General features: G+C 41.7%; 1 protein-coding gene across 5 annotated transcripts in view; it reads left to right on the top strand.

The window, feature by feature from the left end:
* The window catches only part of WWOX (WW domain containing oxidoreductase), a 1,124,793-nt gene that overhangs the window by 478,081 nt on the left and 632,568 nt on the right, over positions 1-14,144 (top strand). For 2 of the 5 annotated variants that reach the window (XR_010583895.2, XM_074026754.1), the window contains one exon: positions 1-14,144. This exon is cut by the window's left edge; it is cut by the window's right edge and continues 91,799 nt beyond it. The exons of the other annotated variants lie outside the window; for them this stretch is intronic. The gene's annotated coding sequence lies outside the window, so the exon portion shown is untranslated. 5 annotated transcript variants of the gene reach the window in all.

Below are 14,144 nucleotides of genomic sequence, written 5' to 3' on the forward strand. Positions count from 1 at the left end.
GCTGGGGAGAAGAACACATACATTGAGTCCATGACAACTATGTCACTTACATCTCTACTTAGTGATTCAGAAAATAGCAAGTATAGTAGGGAGAACATGGTATCAGAACCAGGAGAGGGTCGTCTGGCTTTCTGAGTTCTGCCAAAAACAAAGTTTTGCTGCCTTGGGCCTGTGGCTTCTCCTCTCTGATCATCTGAGGCCTTGCTGTAAATTGTGAGGCATCAGTGTGAGGCACAGGATGGTTCCAAGGACCAAATGAGGCTGTCTGTGCTGAGGTTGGGCGGGTGTCAGGGCTCAGAGATAGCTGGAAGCTGTGGTTTCTACCTCCCGAGACTGCAGAGCTTCCTTCTGTAGGGAGAAGTCTCTTAGGACAGGGCTCATAACAGTGCAGTAGGGAGATTGGAAATTTTAATGACACCAAAGTGGGCTTTACTTCCTCCTCCTAGAAGTCCTGCCAGAAAGGCGGAGATGTGCGATAAACTGAGCACCAAGAACATGGTTTTTTCACACTGTTTGATTCATCAGTCAGAGCAGGGCATGGCTGCCATCAGTTTAGAGTTGAGAGAATTGAAGATCAAAGGGGTCATGTCTCTGTGAATAGTATTAGTCATACCAGCAGTATCGATAGCAATCATGATAGTAATTAAAATTGAAGCAACCGCCAGTGTGATCATAGCAGAAACTCACATGTGTGTGCTTTCTATGTGCCAGGCAAGAGGCTGAAGTCATATAGTCATTATTTGTTTATCCTGCCCTAAGTGATAGGTGTATCCATCATTCTCAGTATCAGAAGAAGAAACTGAGGTTCAGAGTGACCCAGTCAAGAACACAAGCCCAACCCTGGTAAAGGCCGTGATTGGCAGAAGCCCAATTTAAGCCCCCATCATCTCCCGACCCTTTCCCAAAGCTGTGCTGCCTGCCAGGGTCTTTGCTCAGAAGTGAGGTTTTTTGGTGTGTTCTGAAAGGCCCCCAAGCTTGCCGCAGCCTGCTATTGTATTTAAAAGGTGCCCTTTGCTGTGTAACTAGGGCAAGGAAGAACCTACTGGCTATTCCCCACTGACTGTGGAAAGTTCCAGCTCATCCACGTTGCCTCTCTGGCTGAGTCAGGGGAAAAAAGGAGAAAGTTTTTCTCCCGCAACTGGGCCACCAAACCAGTGGAGCCTCCAGCCGGGGTGGTCTCAAGGAGGCCCGTTACCGGCTGGAGTGACAGAGTGTGGCGAGCCTGCAGCTCATCCTGTGTCTAATGGAACAGAAACAAGCACCCCTGCTGCCCTTGTTTTCCAGTGGCTCGTCGGGGCTCTGCGAGGTTTATTAATCTTAGCGTATAATGGAAAATGTGTTGCCATGTGAAATCCAGAGCCTCTGTTCACTACTCCGCGGACTGAAGGCGGCAGGAGTCTTTGTCTTATTTACAGACAGTGCCTGCGAGAGACACTTAGGGCAGAAGAACGCATCGTAAAAATCCGTGCGGAATTTGAAAGTGTGCATTAATGCATGTGACCAGATGGTTCTAAAATGTGCCACTTTAACCAAAAATCATCCTCTGAAAAACTCTTCTGAAGAACATCGACTGTGCCTAGTAACTGCCTTGAGTAGGGCCATTTTAGAAAATATATGAGGTACGGGATGAAGATGAGGGAGGAAAATTGTTCCTACTTATCATTACTTTGTCCCTCCAAAAGCCTGCATGGGGGGAAGAAAATCCACCCAATGCAAGAACCGTGGCAGTACTTAGACCATTTAGAATCACTTTGAGTTATTACCCAGAAATTGCTAACCACTGCTTTCTAAGTTATATATTAAATTTTTCTTTTTTCTTAAAAAAAGGCTTCCAACTATTTTTTTTTTTTTTTTTTTTTTTTGAGATGGAGTCTCGCTCTGTCTCCCAGGCTGGAGTGCAGTGGCCAGATCTCCGCTCACTGCAAGCTCCACCTCCCGTGTTTATGCCGTTCTCCTGCCTCAGCCTCCCGAGTAGCTGGGACTACAGGCCCCCGCCACCTCGCCCGGCTAGTTTTTCGTATTTTTTTAGTAGAGACGGGGTTTCACCGTGTTAGCCAGGATGGTCTCGATCTCCTGACCTCGTGATCCGCCTGTCTCGGCCTCCCAAAGTGCTGGGATTACAGGCTTGAGCCACCGCACCCGGCCCCAACTTTTTTTTCTTTTTTTGAAATGGAGTTGCACTCTGTCACCCTGGCTGGAGTGCAGTGGCGCGATCCCAGCTCACTGCAACCTCCACGTCCCAGATTCAAGCGATTTTCCTGCCTCAGACTCCCAAGTACCTGGGATTACAGGCACCTGCCACCACACCCAGCTAATTTTTGTATTTTAGTAGAGATGGGGTTTCTCCATGTTGGCCAGGCTAGTCTCGAACTCCTGACCTTGAGTGATCCATCTGCCTCGGCCTCCCAAAGTGCTGGGATTACAGGCATGAGCCACAGCGCCCAGCCCCAACTTCTTAAAAGCCAGAAACAAGTGGCTGTTAGTTCGCTGTCACAATATTAATACTAGCGTCTGCAAGTAAGTTTGTTTTCTGCTTCTGTTTTACAAGTTTTAAGGGCCATCAGTAGATGCATCTAGTAATCCTAACACTGTCATCCTTACATGTGAGGTCTTGTTATCCACTTCTCCCTTAGCTATGTAAACAGATGAATAACCTACTCTGGATTTACCCCGATCGTGCTGTTGTGGACACTACGCACAATGAGACTGGAGGCTCCTGGGTGTCAGCCTCTCGGGCTGGCTCATTACACGGGAAACAGAATGCTTCCCAGGTGAGCCATCATTGTGGGCCAGGGAAACTTCAGACCACTTTGTCTGAGGAACACTCAGGTTTGCAAACTGCTGCTTAAAATTATAGGATGCGTGGGGACCTGTCGGGGTGGGGTGGGGGGCAGGTGGCGGTGGGGGGAAGAACACTATGGGCAAAAATGTGACTGTCTATAGCAAAGGTGTACTGTTTCCCACTGAGAAGAATCAAAAATAGAAAAGTGCTCCTTGTCTCTCTCTATTGTTATTAAAACAAGTAGATGCATTTTCATTGAATCGAGGCAGTTTTCCTTTATAAAACTTTCTATTTCATATCACTGTTCAAACCTAACATCCACATTTGAGTTGGTTTAAAATATCACCATTTGGTTGACATTCACCTGTATTATACCTTTCAGTTGGTCAAATCATTTAATTTATCGTAAACCATTTAAGGAGCAGTTGGAGAAAAGGGGGAAAAAGTTAAATGTTAATGAGTCCTTTAGTGACTGCAATTTTGTCGGCTCCTTTTTGTACATATATGATTATGAAGCAATTTGCATGAAATTTACACCTTTTCAAATTTTGAAAATTGCCTTGTTGAAAAAGAATCGCTGTACTTCTCAATACTACACTGATTAATCACAGTTATAGAGTAGACATAACATTTTTATTAAACTCTCAGTGAGCAGGAAAATTAGCACTTCCTGCAATAACGATACTAATTTCATTAGTGAACGTTTTCATTTATAAAGTGCCTCTTCCTTATCTTGAACTTTTTATCCTTTTCTTATTGACCAAAGAGAGGCATATCTTTGGGAGCTGGTAATAAACCATATTCGTAATACGATGTGGCCTCATCGACAGGCTGCTGCTTCTAGCTGCTCATCTTCCTTGATCGTAAATATCCATCGGTACCTCTTGTCACATGGTGCTCTTAGAGCTTCCTCGTTGAATTTCAAATGTGATAAGAGATGGATTCCATCCTCAAGAGCTTGCAATGGGATGGTTATTGGAAAGATTAAAACTCTAAAACTAACAGGTGGATATAAAGATGAAGAAAATATAGTATTTTGTTGATTTATGTTCATATAACTTCTTTATTGGTAAAAGGGAAACACGTGAGAATACAGGAAATCCTTGTGGCTCTGTTAGCATTTTTAGAAATTCAACTTTGCAAACAAACTCAGGGGAAACTAGTGAGGTGGAAATAAAGACTGCTAGACTAGGGGTCTGGGGCCCAACTGTTTTATTAATATAAAAATTCACATGTAAATGTCCAGTTTCACCACCAAGTCCTTTCTGAAACGTTGGTAGTAGATGAGCTAATGCAACAATTTATTTTTCTTCGAGACAGGGTCTGGAGTGTGGTGGTGCAATCATAGCTCACTGTAGCCTTGATCTCCTGGTCTGAAGTGATCCTCATGCCTCAGCCTCCTGAGTAGCTGGGATTACAGGCGTGCACCACCATGCCTGGCTGATTTTTAAAAATTTTTCTTTTATAGAGATGCAATATGACTCTGTTGTCCAGGCTGGTCTCAAATGCCTGGATTCAAGTGATCCTCCTGCCTCTGCCTCTCAAAGTACAGGGATTATAGGTATGAGCCATCAAGCCCAGCTGCAACAGTTAACCACCGTCCTAGAAGCCAGGTGTTTCTCAAGCTTCTGAAGACACAAAGGTGAACCTCAGACAAGCCAGGTTTACAGAGTGTACATTCCAGTAGGGGAATCAGGCAAAAAACGAGTAAACACCAAGACAAAATATATTCCAGTGGCGATACATTTTCAGAAACAAACAAACATGGTGCTGGACTAGAAATGAATGGCCCGGGAGAAGGCGGGGCAAGCTTTAGAAAGGACAGCTAGGTAAGGGCAGAGTTTCAAAGATGAGAAGGAACTGGCAGTGTGAATATCCAGAGGAAAAGTGTTTGAGGCAGAAGGAACAGAAAGTGAAAAGGTGCCCTGGCAAGACAAAAATTATTGATTGTTGAAGAAACTATGTTACCCAGGTGACCTGTTCATGTAACCTGTGATCTTTTAATTTAGAATTGAGGTTTAAAGGGAAGTATGGGTCCTTTCTTTGTATCTGCATGAGAAAGCTTACTGTAGCTACTTACAGTAGAAGAGAAATGTACATTTCTGAAAACCCTCTGAGGGAGAAAGGGGCAGTGATGATTATGAATGTTAATAATGCAGATAGCCTTTTCTTTATGTGTCAATTTTAGTAAATGTGTTGCTTAAATAGCTTTTTATGAGCCAGTAATGCTTTAGAAAGGTAAACGACTTGCCCAAGGTCATACCACCAGTACACTTGGGAGCCAAGATTAATCATAGATGACTTTGTGAAATGTCCCATTAAATATATATATATATTACATGCATTACAGCTTAACAGACACACATTCATTTGACACATTATGTTTTAACTTTATTAATAACTTTTTGTGGGCATAGGTTTTGTTTGGCCAACTTGACATGTGGCTTTTAAAGGGCAAGTGCCTTAGAATAGAAACTGTCCTATAAAGACTACCATATTATCAAAAACATGTTCAAACTCATGTTAGAAGGCATTGCAGTTGGCTGGGTGCTGTGGCTCACGCCTGTAATCTCAGCACTTTGGGAGGCCAAGGCAGGTGGATTACTTGAGGTCAGGAGTTCGAGACCAGCCTGGCCAACATGCTAAAACCCCTTCTCTACTAAAAATACAAAATTAGCTGGGCATGGTGGCACGTGCCTGTAATCCCAGCTGCTTGGGAGGGTGAGGCAGGAGAATTGCTAGAATCCGGGAGACGGAGGTTGCAGTGAGCTGAGATTGTGCCACTATACTCCAGCCTGGGCAACAGAGCTAGATTCCATCTCAAAAAAAAAAAAAAAAAAAAAAAAGGCATTGCAGTTAATACAACACTGATAAATTATTTCACACTCACTAGATTGGCAAAAAGTTAAGTAGTAAGGTAATAACAAGTATTGGAAGGATATGGAAGTAGGGAATTTTATACATTACTTAACTGAAACAGCCATTTTGGAAAACATTTTGGTATTACTTAATAAACTAGTGTTTAGGAACATAGGCAATTTCGTTCCTATAAAGATGCCTTAGAGAAACTCTGGAGAACTAGGAAAAGTTCAAGAAAGCTTCTGGCACATTATTTGTGATAGCAAGAAATTGAAAGATCTCCAAAAGCCATCTACAATGAAATGGGGAAATTAATACTACACTAATGGTAGTATTCCCAGTGGCAATGGTGGCACATTCCTGCACAGGAGATAGCAGTGATAATGGATGGTTACCAAAACCTGCATCAACATAGAAGAACCTCGGCCACATAATACAGGATTAAAACAGCTTTTACAGCTGGGCATGGTGGCTCACATCTGTAATCCTAGCACTTTGGGAGGCCACAGTGAGCAGATTGCTTGAGCCCAGGAGTTTGATTCCAACCCAGGCAACATACTGAGATCCCATCTCTACCCAAAATACAAAAATTAGCCAGCGTGGTGTCATGTGTCTGTGGTCCCAGCTACTTGGGAGGCTGTCATGTGAGGATCTCTTGAGCCCAGAAGGTCGAGGCTACGGTGAGCCATGATTGTACCACTGCACTCCAGCCTGGGCTACAGAGTAAGACCCTGTCACCAAAAAAAAAAAAAAAAAAAAAAAAAAAGAAAAAAAAGTGTTTACATAGGAGTATATATACAGTATGATTCAATTTACAGAAAATTTAAAATATAGGCAAAACTAAACATATTGTTTGAGGATATTTGATAAAACTATAAAGAAAACCAAGTAAATGAATAATGCAAAATATGAGTTAGTGTTTTCCCAGGTGTGTGGTGGGATGGGGCGTGGTGGGGAGGAAAATAGAATGATGCCATGGGGAGTGATACACAGGGGAGGTATTGGAAAGTTCTGTTTCTTAAAATGAGTGACAGGTACCTAGGTAGTCATTCTACATATTATTAAAGCATACACACATTGCTTGTGTGAAGTCTTGTTATATGTGGCACATATCACATAATCTGAAAGAATCTGCTTCCAGAAGTAAAAGTTTAAAAAATTTTAGCTGAGCACCGTGGCTCACGCCTATAATCCCACCACTTTGGGAGGCTGAGGCAGGCGGATCACTAGGTTAGGAGATTGAGACCATCCTGGCTAACACTGCAAAACCCCGTCTCTACTAAAAATACAGCAAAATTAGCCAGGTGTGGTGGCAGGTACCTGTAGTCTGAGCTACTCAGGAGGCTGAGGCAGGAGAATGGCGTGAACCCAGGAGGCAGAGCTTGCAGTGAGCATAGATTGTGCCAGTGCATTCCAGCCTGGGTAACAGAGTACAACTCCGTCTGAAAAAACAACAACAACAAAAAACAAAACAAAAAAAGGTTAAGAAATGTTCTACTACCTTGAAACCGAAATAGGTGTCGGATACTTGGCTATTTTGTTTTTTCTTCTTAGCTATTTTGACGTGTGAGATTTTGTGTGATGAAAAAATAAGAATGTGATGTTACACCCTGTGATTTGAATTTCTGTATACTCCAGTCCATCCTATATGTCAGATACATTTTCCTAAAACACACCTTTGTCACATGACTCCTCTGCTCAAAAACATTCACTGGCTCCCTGTGTCCTCTGGGACTAAGCTTACAATGCTCAGCTTGTCGTTCCTTTGCCCATTGTACTCTCTGTCTCACTAATTTGTTTATTATTTTAATGCATTTTCGTGAGCACACTTCTGTAGACAGCCACTAGATGGGTTGCAGGAATGCTGCACTGAACCACGAATCCAAAGCTTTCATCAGGTTTACTTGCTTCCTGTCCTTGCCACACCATCTGCTCATTCGCAATCTCCACTTGAACACACTTCACATTCTCCACTTGTGTATCATTCAGTATTCTTGCTACATAAATTAACACAAATTTTGCAGCTTAAAACAGCACACATTTATTATTTCATGGTTTCTGTGGATCAGGAATTGGAGTATGACTTAGCTAGGTCCTCTGTCTAGGGTTTCACAAAGTTGCAATCATATATTGGCCAGGGTGTGTTCTAATCCGGTAGCTTGAGTGGGGAAGAATTGGCTTCCCAGATCACTCAGATTACTAGCAGACTTTGTTTCTTTGTAGCTTTTTGACTCAGGGCCTGGCTTCTTTCTGATGGTTGGCTGTTGGTTGGAGGCAGCCCTCAGCTCCTAGAAGCATCAACAGTTCCTGACTACGTGGGCTTTCCCCACATAGCAGCTTCCTTCATCAAGCCAGCAACAAGAGTCTCTGGGGCAAGTTGGCCAGCAAGATGGAGTCTTATATGCCCAGTGTAATCATGGGAGCCATGTATAGCTCATCACATTTGCCAGATTCTGCTGATTAATAGCAAGTCAGAAGTCCTGCACACATTCAAAGGGAGGAAACTACACAATGGTGTGAATACCAGGAGGTAGGGATTATGTGGGGCCACCGTACAGCCTATCAGCCACAACTTGGAAGTATCTTCTCTCTTCTTTGCAGCCAGATAATGTCTCTGAAGAGTCTAAAACCTGAATCCTATCTAAAGTTGTCTATGGTTGCTTCCTTCCTGAAAGCAACAAGAAGCCCATGAATGTCTTATGGCCAGAATATCTGCCTTCAAAGAGTACTACTTGTGTTGTCACAAATGGCAAGATTTCATCCTTTTTATGGCTGAATAATATTTCACTGTGTACGTGAAGCACATTTTTAAAAATGCATTTCTGAACCTGGAGGACATTATGTTAAATTAGATAAGCCAGACACAGAGAGACAAATACTGTATGATCGGACTAACAACGTGGAATCTAAAAATGCCAAACTCATAGAATAGAAACAGAGAGTAAGAATGGTGGTTGTTGGGGCTAGGGTGTTGGTGAAGTTGGGAGATACTGATCAAAGGGTTCAAACTTTTAGTTATTAATAAACCAGCTCTGGAGATCTAATGTACAGCATGAGTGGTGATGGACGTGTTAAATAATTTGATTGTGATAATCATTACAGAATGTATATAGTAATGAAATCATTACTTTATATACCCTGAATATATTCAATATTTATTTTTCAGTTAAATATATATATATATTTAAAGCTGCCATGAAAAGCCTTAAAGTTAAAGCAGGAAGATTTTTGAGAAGACTTTGCATATTTTAATTGCTGTTTGAAAGCCTCCTTCAGCTGGCATGAGAAATCATCACTGCGTTAGTTCTACCCCTGGAGATGAGGGCCAGACAACACATCAAAACCTTTTTCTTTTTTTTTTTTTGTTTTTTTTTTTTTTCAAGGTTGTTAAGACTATTTAAGATTCAGATCTCCCTAATACTGTTCCTACTTAGTATTTAGAACATGTTTGTTTAGAGGATACTAGACTGGAATAGCCCTATCTCCAGGTTGTCTAATGCACTGAGGATGTGGTGTTAATCTTACACCTACCCATTAGTCTATAAAACTCCTGAGGGATGCTCAGGAAACCAAAAGGATTTCTGCGTGAATGGCAAGAAGGCACAAATCATCTGGTTACACCCCATCCTAAGATCTTGTGACTTCAGCTTTGCTTTGGACTGGGGCATTCCCTCTCTTAAGTTGTGCATTTGACACATAATTAATACGAACCTACTGTGTGCCATTATAGACCATGATACAGTTTTGAAAACTATAGCCTGAATAATGGGTGACACCCTCCTAAAGCCACTATCTGGTCTTGATTATTTTTAGCACTATGAAGAAAAATTTCATTAAATCAAATCACAACTCTATTTACTTTTAACCCAACATGGTGAAGTTATCAATATATAATGCCTGTTGTATACTTGCAGATGGAAAATGCCTAGATAAATACTGCATGGGACATTTTTAAACATGTAAAAAAATCAATTTTCGTAAAGTTACATCTTTTTACCTCTTTATATAAAACATGCTATATTAAAAGAGAGATTAAATTTTACTCTGGAGTAAAATGCAAACACAAAATTATTTTTTTCATTTTTCAGAACATGTACTGGATTATTTATGAGGCTTTTTTAATCTAGAATATATGGAAATCTTTTCTTGAAGCACAATATAATATTGAATTGGGAATGTTGTCTGACAGTTTGCCTCTTACCGTTGCATAGAATGACTCTCCTGTATGAATTTTTAAAAGAAACTTCAATATACTCTGCATTTGAAAGGGAAGAAGTAATCGCCATAATCTTGGGGAATGTTTTAAATAGCCTTCCTTCCAGTTCTTCTATGTTTCACCAACTTTTCTGCAACAAATAATGCATCTGTGATTTTTCAGAACTCACAAAGTGTCTGCCTTTCTTTCTTTTATTCAAAATTTATACTTCATAATTGAAGTTCACTTCCCAAAAGACATAGCTTGATTTAGCATAGAGCTACGATGCGTTTTCTCTTTGTTCCTTTTGCACACTTTCCTTGTTTGGAGGCATTGGGCTTGGGTCCTTCATTCTCCATGAGGCAGATGTTTTTCCATTTCGGTTTCCTTAAGTGGTGAAGCTGCACAACCATGAAAGCAGGGACCACACAAAAATGCTGCCTTGAGGCCTGGTAGCTCATGCCTGTAATCCCAGCACACTGGGTGGCCCAGGCAGGAGGATCACTTGAGGCCAGACGTTTGTGACCAGACTGGGTACTATATTGAGACCCTGTCTCTACCCAAATAAAAATATTAGCCGGGCATGATGGCTCATACCTGTAGTCCCAGCTACTCAAGAGGCTAAAGGGGGATATCTCTTAAGCCCACAAGATTCGGGTTGCAATGAGCTATGATTGTGCCACTGCACTTCAGCCTGGGCAAAAGAACAAGAGCCTGTCTCTTAAAATAAATGCGTTGGGTGTCTTAATCCTTTCTCAAGATTCCTTCTAAGGCTAACATTTCTGTGCCATCCCCACACTACCATCTGCTCACTTTTATATATCTTGACCATTTTATTTTTCATCCCATCTTCACTCCATATATTAGTTAGCTATTTCTGCATAACAAGTGACCCCCAAATTCAGTGATTGGTCTATAGGTAGCCCCATTTCACCCATCTCATTCTATAACTCAGGTTGAAAGTTGAGTCGTGAATTGGGGAACATTCGTCTCTTGGTGCAAATTAGCTGTCACCAATGTCTCGTAGGGTTAGGCTGCAACTTAGCACATCCCATCACTTTCATTGGCTAAAGCCAGTTACATAACCAAGCCCAGCTTCAGAAGAGAAATTGTATGCCTTACAAGGAGATGAAAGGATGGAAAATGAATATTTGCTGAACAGACTTTCTGTCCAGTCTGTTTTATTTGGTGGTGGTGCAGGGCAAATACATGTTTAAAACCTTGTTCAGATTTTAACTTTCTTCAGAACAGAGCTTTTAAAACTGAGCATTTATCTCCTGAATTTCAGCACTGCTGCCATGAGTAAAAGGTGCCCGGACCATGAGCTCGTCATTTAGCTGGCTCACCTTTCATGCAATCCTGAGTTCACCAGGAAAGAAGTTCACGCAGCCCTGGGTATGATGCCCTAATTTTGAGCCAAACCAGCTAGAGTTCAAGTCCAAACCATTCCACTTCCTAACTTTGAGACTATGAACAATTTACTGATGCTTTCTGGGCTTTGGTTCTTAAATTATTTAAATGGGGATGATTACGTCTACATTCATCATTTTTACCTTCTCGAAGACCTTTTGGACAATTCCTCGGTTCATAGCTCTGGGAGACCGTGTGTTGACACTCTTTTTGACCACATCTTCCTAACAGTCTTGGGGAAGGTGCCACTTTGCGAAGAATCTGTTGCTAGGTAATGTCAATGACATGACTTTCAGTTTAGCACATGCACAGACGACCTTGTTTGGGCTTGTGCCATTGGTAATTCAGTTTCAGGACTGCAGTTTGACAGAATATATTCAAGTGTGGTTTCTTGGTATCAATTATACCCTTGTGGCCACAGTTTTTCCAGATAGCCACGACTCACTAATATTTTCACAAGAACATTTGTCACCTAGGTCCAGATTTCAGAGGGAAAAAAAGTATACCGCCATTGTTCTTGTAGACATTTTATAATATATTTGGGGAATATCACTAGCCACCTGCTTCCTAAAGTACTTAGATACTGTCTGATTTTAATACAAGACACTATGCACTAATTAGGCTGCTGTTGATGCTTTTTTGCCTTTTTGACAATTAAAAATAATCTCATACCACTGGATTAGTCTCTTGCCATTCAATTTTATGTTTATACATAAATATGTATGCATAGCAAATTATATATTCTTAGACACACACAACCACCAAATTTAAAAAGACAGATACATAGGCAGTTGTTATGAAGTGTTTGAAAGAAATTTATTTCCAGCTATGGGTCATTTGGAAAAAGATCAATATGATGCATCAACATTATAAGTAAATGAAAATGAATACAACCTCATGGTTTTCTGAAAGCGTGGATTTCTGCGTGGCTTCCAGAGTTGCGTCTCTGATGCTTGGAACATGTATTGTATGCTACAGACCATCTGTCTGTGAACAGGTTAATGGGAAAGGTGAATCCCTGCAAACACATATCACCTGTAATGCTGTTAGAGCTTTGTTGATTGTTGATATTACTTATGAACTTTCTTGCTTTTCAGAAACCTCTACCACAAAACAGACAGTAACAGTAGTGTTTCATTATACATCTTCTGCATTTTTTCCTTTGCCCTTTTCATAAGTTTTTGTTGGTTTGTTTTTTCATATTGTTAGCCACTTCATTAGTTTGATCTCTCGTTTTTGGCTCTGTTTTTCTTTCTGTTTCTAGTTATTGTGGCTGTTAAAAATCATTTTAATGATTCAGCAATAATAACGAAGTTCCCATTCATGGGTATTACTTTAGTAACTACCAGGGCTGAAAGGGCAGGTTTTGCTTTGTTGTTAACTCACAGCTTAGTCAAGAAGATAAATACTTACATTGCACTAGGGTGTGACAGCATATGTCGGCGGTACGGGCGATGCGGAATAAGAGTGGGACAGGGAGGCAGGGCAGGCTCCAAAGACAACGGGTTGTCTGAGCCAAGTTGAAGGGTAAACTGTGTGTTTATCAGACAGAGTAAGGAAGGGCACCCAGGCTGAAGGACCACGGGAGGGGGTGAACGTGGGTTCCTCTTAAGCGAATATAAAGCAGGGGGTAGGAAACAGCACAAGACGAGGCTGGTGAGAGAGAAGGATGCCAGGTGAGGTGCAGTGATGTGCCAGAGACTGTGAGGTGGTATTCTAAATAGGAAACAGGAGCCAGGGAACTCCTGTACTCCAAGGTTATGGAATAGGAGAGTTGATGAAATGTAAGAGATCATGTCTGTCTCTGTCACGTTACCGATGGAGAAGTGGGATGAGAATTCTGTGTGTTTTCACTTCCTTGTTTAAAGAAAACAAGTATCATCTGCCTTGCAAGGTAGTTGTGAGAGATGAAATGAGGAAATAATATCTTTAAATCTCCTACGGTGATACCTGGAACATGATGGTGCTGGGGAACTGTATCTCTTCTTCTGAAATGAGGCTGCCTCGAAGACTCACTGGAACCCAAGCAAAGTGTCTCCGCATTTCACGCCAAGCTATCGACTTCAGTTCTGAATGTTAAAATGCAGGCGGCTGCGAGGGAGTCTTCTGAGTCATGCCAGCGTTTAAGGTGCATGCTCTTCTTTGTGCACATTCCTGCTTTCCTCAAAGCCTGTTGAAAGCAAGGGCCGTGTTTGCTATTTTCTTTGACAGAGGATTTCTTTTTTTTTTTTTTTTTTTTGAGACAGAGTCTTCCTCTGTCACCCAGACTGGAGTGCAGTGTTGCGATCTTGACTCACTGCAACCTCCACCTCCCAAGTTCAAGCGATTCTCCTGCCTCAGCCTTTTGAGTAGGTAGGACTACAGGTGTGTGCCAGCACACCCAGATAACTTTTGTATTTTTAGTAGAGATGGGGTCTCACTGTGTGGCCCAGGCTGATCTCAAACTCCCAAGGTCCAGTGTTCCACCTGCCTCGGCCTCCCAAAGTACTGGAATATCCAGTGTGAGCCACTGCACCTGGCCTCTAACAGGGGATTTCAGTCAATGCTGAGCACCAATTACAGATTGATTGCCTCCGTGATTCCAGGTAAATAACCCTGTTTTGGAACTGAGTCTTTCATCAGAACAAGGACTCCTGGCAGATGCCCAAAGGCATTGACAAGCAGTCCTATCATGGACAAAACTGCCAAATGCGAGGCCTGAACAAAAGGCACAGAAAGGATTTCTTTATTGTAAGCACACTTTTCTGTAACATTACCTTTATAGTCCAACAACTCTGGTATTAGTAAACTATAGGAACAACTTTTGTAACACTATCTTGTTTGCAGAGTATATGAAAAATTTGATGTTCAAATTCAGCTCCATGAAGACTGCAGTGGTGAGAAAATGGCGACAAAGAT

The sequence above is a fragment of the Macaca fascicularis genome, chromosome 20 (genome assembly GCF_037993035.2).
Source record: "Macaca fascicularis isolate 582-1 chromosome 20, T2T-MFA8v1.1".
Taxonomy (NCBI): domain Eukaryota; kingdom Metazoa; phylum Chordata; class Mammalia; order Primates; family Cercopithecidae; genus Macaca; species Macaca fascicularis.